Source organism: Ixodes scapularis, unplaced genomic scaffold (genome assembly GCF_016920785.2).
Source record: "Ixodes scapularis isolate PalLabHiFi unplaced genomic scaffold, ASM1692078v2 PGA_scaffold4__175_contigs__length_147842914, whole genome shotgun sequence".
In the NCBI taxonomy this organism is placed as follows: Eukaryota; Metazoa; Arthropoda; class Arachnida; order Ixodida; family Ixodidae; genus Ixodes; species Ixodes scapularis.
Window position 1 is genome coordinate 15,512,839 of NW_024609879.1, and position 9,234 is coordinate 15,522,072.

General features: G+C 51.2%; 1 pseudogene; it reads left to right on the plus strand.

Moving 5' to 3' along the window:
* The first annotated feature begins 384 nt into the window (after nt 1–384).
* Nucleotides 385–2,444, plus strand: LOC115309164 (annotated as a pseudogene).
* Nucleotides 2,445–9,234: the final 6,790 nt, after the last annotated feature.

The following is a 9,234-nucleotide window of genomic DNA, read 5'->3' on the forward strand; positions in this document are numbered from 1 at the left end:
AGCAATACCCGTGGCCAGGCGGCGCTATTGTACACCCATCAAGCTGTGCCCCCGGGTTGTTTCCCCCTGAATAAAAGAGTATGTGTTTGGACCCTGACGCGCTTCGACGTCTCCTCTCTTCCGGGCGTTCCCGCCCTTGGGCCCCGCCGGCGTCGCCTCATCACTACGGCATGTAAGACCTCGTTTCTTCCGCAGGCCCACGTAGGCCCTGCGCTCCCTTTCATTTTCACGGGTGACCGATTTTAATTACAACATTTTGGCGACGAGTGATTACTACATTTTTGGCGACGAGGATGGGATAATTTTTCTTCTTCCGCATTTTTAGCCTTCGCGCCTTTGTCCGCTGCGTCCAAGATGGCGGCTGCGTAGGGTCGCATTCCCGCCGAATTCCTCCCTACGCCCGGCGAGCCGGTGGCGCCGTGGCTGACTTGGAAGCGCAGCCTCCTGAACTACCTAGAGGCGACCGACGCCAAAGATTATCGCCAAAACGGAAGGGGGCGATTTTGTTGTCTTTTTTAGGAGAAGGAAATTGTGTCGTGGATGCGTTCAACCTAGCGGGTCCAGCCGTTAACGCGGCACAAGATGAGTTTCAGGGTTTGTTGTCCGCTTTGGACACCCACTTCGCTTCCGCTCAAAACGTCGTAGTTGAGCGCAGAAAGTTCGTCACAAGGGCACAGGGTCCAGGAGAGACCGTCCTCGAGTATCTTGGGGCGCTCATACGCCCAGCATCGTTTTGCGACTACGGAGAGGCCTTGGAGACCCGCGTCGCGGAAATGTTTATTTCGGGGATCCGTAACACAGAAGTCCAAGATCGTTTAATCAGAGAGTCCGGCGGAGCTAACGCACCTAGCCTCGAGCATGCTGTCCAGTTAGTGCAGCAGTTCGAGCAGATGTCTCGTGATTGCGATCTCTTCCGACGCTTGTCGTTAGACTCGAGTTCAAACACGCCGCACGTGGTCGATCGGGTTCAAGATGGACGCGGTCGCGGTCGCGACCGGGATGGTCAACATGGCGGGCAGTCAGCCCGACACCGCGGGTCTTCTTCCCTGAGGCGTGAGCGTCCTCCTCCTCCTCCCCCTTCTCCATCAACACGCAAGCCATCTCACTCTTCTCCTCCGAGGCGCGAGCCTCCCCCTCCTCCATCGGGATGCGAGCGGCCCTTTCCTCCTTCCTTGCCACGTCGAGACCGCAGGCAATTGCGAGTTCCCTCTCGCCCGTTGTTCAATGTGCGCCCACGCGATCCTCTCCCCAGTGCGTGTCTTCTGGTTCACGAGGGCGGATGTTTTTTCTGTGGAAGACTAAGTCACCCCCGAGATGAGTGTCCAGCATCCGGAGCCACGTGCTTCTCGTGTGGAACACTTTGCAAATGTGTGCCGAAGCCGTCTGAGGGGCGACCGGGATCAACGTCAACTGGCCCTTCCTTCTGGGCGGCGGGCTTCTGCCCGCGGCTATTACGAGCGTCGACAAGCTGGTCCGACAGGCACCCCCGTGCAAGGCGTCGGCACGTTCTTGGATGATGACGACGACGAGTTGCGGCCCAGCGTCTACACAGTGGGGTCACCCGGTGGTCGTCAGGAGCAACGACCCCGTCCCCAGCGCCGGAGCTTCACGACCGATGTAGAGGTGAACGGTTTCCCTCTTTCCATACTCATCGACACCGGCGCTGAAGTTTCAATTCTGTGAGATGCGACTTTCAACCGCATTAATCGGAGCGGCCGCATCAGGTTGTCAAAGCCGCCGCGCACTTTGGTGCACTACCTGAAGGGTTAATTTCCGTTTTGGGATGCTTCCACGCGAACGTCGTGTTCAAGGATCGCTTCGCGACAATCCTCTTCTACGTTGTGCGCAACGGACGTTCCCTACATGGAGTTGATGCGGTGCATGACCTCAAGATGATCTTGTCTGCCATACCAAAAAGTGTTTTCACATCGACGCAGCTCCTCCTGGTACAGCCGTCCCGGGACATTTAACCGAGGCTGAGGTCTCGCAGCCACCGTCCACGACTGACTTCAGTTCGTCCACCCACTTTTCTGGTGCCTTAGGCACTTCGTCGTAAGCTGTCCCCACAGCCCAAGGTCCGTCGACTTCGTCCAGTGACCACTCTCCATTGTCGAAGGGCGATTGTTCCAAGCTTCCTCCCGGTTTTGAGGAGTTTGAAGAACTTTTTTCGTCCGAGTTAGGTCTGGTCGTAAACCAGACACATACCATTACGGTCCGTCGTCATGTTCCGTCCGTACAGGCGAAGCTCCGTCGTTTACCGTTCACACTGCGCGAGTCCGTAACGGCCAAGATCCAGAAGACGCACTCGGAGGCGCATCAGCGCCTCCGAGTAGGTCTTGCCAATCGTAGTCGTAAAGAAGAGAGACGGCGGTATCCGCATGTGCGTTGATCTTCAGGCTCCCAACCGCGCGGTTGTGATTGACTCTTTCCCACTACCGCACATCGACGAGCTCCTAAACTCGCTCAAAGGAGCATCTTGCTTTTCCAAGCTTGACCTCGCATCGGCCTACCATCAAGTGCGACTCGACCCCAAGAGTCGAGACCTCACAGCGTTTATCACGCATGAGGGTTTATTTCACTTCAAGCGAGTCTGCTTCGGCTTGGCCTCCGCGCCAGCTGCGTTCCAACAAGTCATGTCAAAGATCCTCAAGGACTGCCCCAGCGTACAGTTCTACTTAGACGACGTGATCGTCTACGGATCAACACGCCAACAGCATGACGCACACCTGCGTGAAGTCCTCCGACGGATCAAGTCCGCTGGCATGAAGTTGAACCGAAAGGCGGTTTTCCGTGTCCCAACTTTGTCTTTTCTCGGCCACAGTCTATCCACGGAAGGCGTAGCGCCCCTTCCTTCCAAGATAGATGCCGTCCTAAACTTTCCTACACCGTCCGATCCGACGCAACTCAAGGCATTCCTCGGTCTAGTGGAATATTACAGCAAATTTATTCCACATTGCGCGACAGTAGTTGAACCAATGCGTCGTTTGTTGTGCCAAGGCAACTCTTTTTCTTGGACTCCTGACGTCAAGAGCGCCTTCCAGGAAGTCAAGACTGCGCTCCAGAAAGCTCCTATCTTAACGATGTTTGACCCGACATTACCGATCATCGTGTCGACCGATGCCTCGAACTACGACCTTGGAGCAGTTCTGCAACAGCAGCACGGACAGAAGCTCAAGACCGTGGCCTTTGCAAGCCGTTCCTTGACGTACACCGAGCGAAGGTACTCCGTGGGAGAAAAGGAGGCCCTGGCGATCCTGTGGTCGTGCGAGAAGTGGCATACCTACCTATGGGGAAGACAATTCACCATCCACACCGACCATCGCGCACTCGTCACCCTCATGTCTACGCAGGGCACCGGAGTCCGACCGTTACACATCAGCCGTTGGACAGCCCGTTTGTTCAACTATAACTTCCTGATGGAGTACCGCAAGGGAGCCGACAACACCATCGCAGACGCATTGTCCCGTCTGCCCGTCAAGGACACCGAAAACGGCACAAAGTTTTCTGAATAAGTGGTTTCTATTGTCTGCGCAACTTCCAAGATGCGACAGCTCGTGACCCTATTATACAGAAGGTCATGGAGTACATCTCTTCAACATGGCCAGCTGAAGACAAGCTGCCTCCAGGGTTCAAGCCCTACTACGCAATCTGGGAACAGCTGTCACAGGTGGACAGACTGCTGTTTAATGCCGAAAAGATTGTCGTACCGACCAGTCTACGTGACCAGGTCATCGAGATAGTGCACGAAACGCATCAAGGGATCACGACGACCACAGGACTCATCAAAGAACTCTACTGGTGACCTCAAGTATCCCTCCACATCAAGCAATATGTCCAACATTGCACCATCCGTCAGTCTACGGACAAACCTGCGAAGACATTCCGAGCACCTTTACAGCCAGTCGATTTTCCATCTCGTCCTTGGACAAAGTTAGGTATGGACATCGTTGGTCCGTTCGAACGCACTCCGCGCAACGAACGTTTCTTTGTAACGCTTGTGGACTACTACAGCAAGTGGCCAGAGGCCATGACTGTCCACAACGTCACGACTGCGCCTGTGATAGACTTTCTGAAGTCTGTTTTCGCACGAGAGGGGTTGCCGGAAGAAATAGTCACCGACAACGGCCCCCAGTTCATCTCCAGAGAATATAAAGAATTCCTCAAGACTCAGGGTATTCGTCATCTCAGGGCATCCCTGTACCATCCTCAAGCAAATGGACAGGTGGAACGCTTCAACCGCGTCTTGAAGTCCACTATTCAGTTGGCTGTCGTACAGCAACGCAACCTCCGAGAAGCCGTCACGGAGTACTTGGGAGTGTACCGTGCCACTCGTCATGCTGCGACGGGAGAGACTCCTGCGTTCTTGCTTCACGGCAGGAACCATTGCAATTGTCTTCATCTTTCGGGGCGTCCAATCCCCGACCCACAGGTCCCAAGGTCCATAGTCCAAGAAAGACTTCCACAGACATTCAAGAAATATTAAAAACGAATGAAAATGTATTCGGACAAAAGATGTGCTGTCAAGCGCCCCACATTCATTCCTGGACAGACCGTCAAGGTCAACAAACCTCATCACAGAGGAAAGCTCCAGATGAAGTATGCTTGTCCTCAGAAGATCCAAGACCAAGTGGGTCCAGCTACCTACCGGCTGGACGATGGATCTACCTGGCATGCGTCCAAGTTAATGCATACGACTCTTCAACCTTCATCAACCAGAACATCTTGGTTCCAGGAAGATTTGTACCCCCCGGATCCCCCATTTTCTCCTGCAGTCGTTCCGCCTGCAGTCCGGCCGGCTCCCCCAGAGCCGCCTGTTCCTGTTCTTGGTCCGGCCAGCCCGGACACCACCAATCCAGACCCCGAAGGTCCACGACCAGCCTCGAGCCTGAGTCCCGAGGCCCCTCCTCCTTTTCCTGAGGGTCCCGCTCTAGCTGCGAGTCCCCTTCCCCTCCCCAAGGGTCCTGCAGAGGTCGTGGAAACGTCTCCAGACAACAGCTGGTCCCAAGCCAGCTGGTCAGCCAGCCGCACAGAGACGGCTACTGAGGGTGCTACTTCGAGCACCTTCTGTGACAGTCCAACAATGCTGGTACCATCACCTGTGAGTGTGTCTTCAACACCACCAGTCACAACACAGCCCACAACTCCCAGACCGGAGCCTCCGAGCCTCAAGATGTGGATGTTTCAACGCCCCAGCATCAAGGTCGTCCGCAACGCTTACGCAGACTGCCAGAACGATTTAAAGATTACTTAGTGAACTGGTACGAAATCAGCCCCACATTAAAGGAACTATTAGATTAATCTTAGAGTGCATACAAATACTAATGGACATTACTTCAAACCCACCTGAGTGAATTCTTTTTCTTTGTGTGGTGACAACAGACATTTTAGAAGACTTAACTATTCTAAGTGCTAGTACATGTCCATGAACATTTTTTTAAGTGAAGTGTTCGCTTTTATTTCCTGCAGCATGCAGTAAGAAGTGTATAACTGGCTCCTCGATGAGTATCTTGCCCCAATTTTTGTTTCATTTGCCAAATGTCTTTTGCCCAATTTTCATTTTTGCCCTAAGGCTTACGAGATGTCATGTGTTTTACACTGCATTTTGTCGCGTCGCTTAGGCGCCATTGTCGTAATTGTTAAACTATATTTTGCATTTTCCCATTTTGGTCTCCATTTAATACTTTAACTGATACTGTCAGTTAAGTCTTCGTTCCCCTGTGTGATGTTTGCTTTTGTCTTAAAGGGACCATGAAATTACCTTTTTACTTTTTCCAGATAACTTTTACATTAAACCGTCAATGTTCACTGAATGCCGAACAGGCATCCGTTTTCGTCTCGGTTTATTAACTTTTACACAAAAAATTATTGAAATATCGACTTTTTCATTCTCTCCAACTGACCACAAAAGAAGCCGTGACGTAGACCGTTTCCGGAACCGGAAGTTCTCTCGGCAGTAGGAGAATGGGAGTGTTAGCGGCAACGAGTTGGGGTGCGCCGGTAGGTTTTACTGCACTGATGTCACCGACGTATTTCCTGAATCGGCGCCTCTCATCGCCGCATCGCAGCTGAGCGAAATTCAATGAGATATGTTGCGCTACAGCGACAGCATGGGACTAGTCCCATACGCCGGTATGCCTGTCGGGAAGTGCAGCGAGTCTTGTCACCACCCCGTCATTGTTGGCAGAAGGGCCGGCCCGTGTCAGTCGTTTGCAAAGCGACGTAGATGGCGTTTTTCGCGGCCTCGGAGATGCAGGAGCGAGCCGACGTTAAAAAAGATACGTTTGAACTACGAGTGTCAGCAAGAGCCACGTAAATACCTGTTTACACTCGGAGCGGACGCGCGCGCTTGATGGAAGTCTTGTATTCGCGCTGTTGGTAAGCGCTTCGGGACCGTTCTTTTACGATTGCAACTCGATACTGACGCGACACTCGGCAAAGAAAGGTTGGACCGGGGTCGACAGTGACGTGCAGTCTGTCAGAATAAAAATGGCATACCAATAACAAAGTGTACATACCGTGTTACGAAGGCAATCCATACGGCGTTTATTTCAGCTCTATATCACACAAAACAAGAAGATAGAATCGACGAGAGTCCCTTTTCGACGAGTGTTCGTCAACACTGCCTCGGAAAACAAGGGGAAGAGATTGACCTCCTCACCTCTTAATCTACCGGGTGAAACAAGGAGACGGTAGGCTCTTTAAATCGACCGGAAAATTCGGTTTCTTAACCTATCGCGCTACGACTTTGTGCAGCGTCGCCCACAGATGGTGCATTTTTTTTGTAAAATTTGCAAAGAGCGAACTTACCTGAGGAAAAAGTAAAGAAAGAAAAAGGCTTAGCTCCTATGGAAACGCAGCGACGCCACCGGTCTGCAATCAACACGGCGCCGTTTTGCACAGTAGACAAGAGATGGCGCAACGAACGCCGCCAACGAATGAGCATACGGCGCCGAGAGCCAGCGTTTTTAGCAGACGATCTTTTCGAATCAAAAGCGGCGCGCGTTCCGCAAACGGCGACAGTTGCAGAAACAAAAACAGGCGCGGTAACAACAAGCAACTGCAGTTCCTTGTCTGCTAAAAACGCCGGTTCTCGGCGTCGTCTGCTCGTTCGTTGGCGACAGTTGGCGTCGCGACCGCTTGCGCCATCTCTTGTCTACCGTGCGAAACGGCGCCGTGTTGATTGCAGACCGGTGGCGTCGCTGCGTTTCCATAGGAGCTAAGCCTTTTTCTTTCTTTACTTTTTCCTCAGGTAAGTTCGCTCTTTGCAAATTTTAGGAAAAAAATGCACCATCTGTGGGCAACGCTGCACAAAGTCGTAGCGCGATAGGTTAAGAAACCGAATTTTCCGGTCGATTTAAAGAGCCTACCGTCTCCTTGTTTCACCCGGTAGAATTGAGGTCAGTGATCAAACTATAATACGGGAAGGGTCCACAAGGGTCGCGCGGGCATATTCCATTTAGCACGCCAGCCGGTCGTAGGCAGACGGTCTTGCGACGAAGCAACGCAGCGCCGAGTCGGAATGCCTGCTAGGCCTATACGCTTCGTCGGAGTCGGTGAATCCAGCGTTCTTGTTCGTCGTGGTCTGTTTTCAGTACTGTTTTCTTGCTGCTTGAAGTCGGCACGCGCGGGAAGAACACGTAGAAAAATAAACGTTCAGTCAGTCAGAGTTTTGAGAGGAAGGAAAACAAAGAAAATAAATGTTCGTCGGTCGCCGTCACCCAAGTAACTGGCGGCCCTGCCCTACTGCGCACGCGCAGTAGTTGCTTCGTTTACCACACGATAGATGGCGCTTGGCTCTCAGCATTATCAAATTTGGCACTTTTCGCCACACATCTCTAATTATGCTACAAAATGTGGATCTGAATATTATTTAACAAAACTTTTAGGAAACATTCGCCGGCTATTTATTGTTTACGATCGCGGTGCTGGTGAGGTAGGCTCTTACCCAATAGGCGATGTGGATTCGGCTGACGTGCACCGATTCTACGTATGCATCGTAGTGAACAGGCGAAGGAAGGAAGGCGCAAAAGAGTCCAGTTTTCTTTTAAAAGTTCTATGGCAAATAATTTTTTTGGGCTTCCTTTTTTTGTGTTTTTGTGTTTCTTTTCACACCTTTTACGACGTGCGGTGGATGAAACTCGATTTTAAAATCATTTCATGGTCCCTTTAAAGAGACTATAGCTGCTTGCTTTTGTGTAAGACAGCCTCCCCGTTTTTTGTTTTTTTTCCTAAGAGAGGGAAGGATAGGTTTTTTTTTTTTTTAAGGAAAAGAAAGTGTAGTGTTTCAATTTTTTCATTTAAGTCACTCGTCACACTAACTAGATGGCGCCACGAACCGCCACAGCAATACCCGTGGCCAGGCGGCGCTATTGCACACCCATCGGGCTGTGCCCCCGGGTTGTTTCCCCCTGAATAAAAAAGTATGTGTTTGGACTCTGACGCACTTCACGTCTCCTCTCTTCCGGGCGTACCCGCCCTTGGGCTGCCGGCGTCGTCTCATCACTACAGCATGTAAGACCTCGTTTCTTCTGCAGGCCAACGTAGGCCCTGCGCTCCCTTTTATTTTCACGGGTGACCGATTTTAATTACAACATTTTGGCGACGAGTAATTACTACACATTGATTGATTGATTGATTATTATTACTATTATTATTATTATTATTATTATTACTATGTTCTCATATATGGCTTCATGGACAAAGACATTCAGCTGGCTCCAGGCCAAGCCATACACATTCCGTCAAAAGCAACAAGCCCAAACATCAGCTTGCAAAAAGTATTTGAGTTGATGAGACGTGATCCATGGGGCAGCAATTTCGATCAGGCTAACGCAGAAACCAGGACCTCTAGACAATGCCGCAGCTTCATTGTCTCTTGAAACGAAATCTCAGACAAAGAAATGGCCGCATCACTCACCTTGCGGACATTTGTGCAGCCTCCTCCGTTGTAGTCTTACCTCATTCCTGATCTAGTCTGCACTGACAGCAGACGCTGTTCAGCAAACATACCGCCGCTCGTATGAAGCCAAGTTCTGCAAGATGCACCAGACAAAATATCCTCATGAGCTTGTATCATCAGCACAATCATGCTTCATATGCCAGAATATCCTACCTTATTGTGACAAGTGTCAATAAAATACAAATGAAGACGCAGCCCACCGTTGGTAAATTTTACAGCCCTCTATCCGAATGTTGTACGTTTCAGCATACCTTAAGGGCAGACAAACAGCCAGA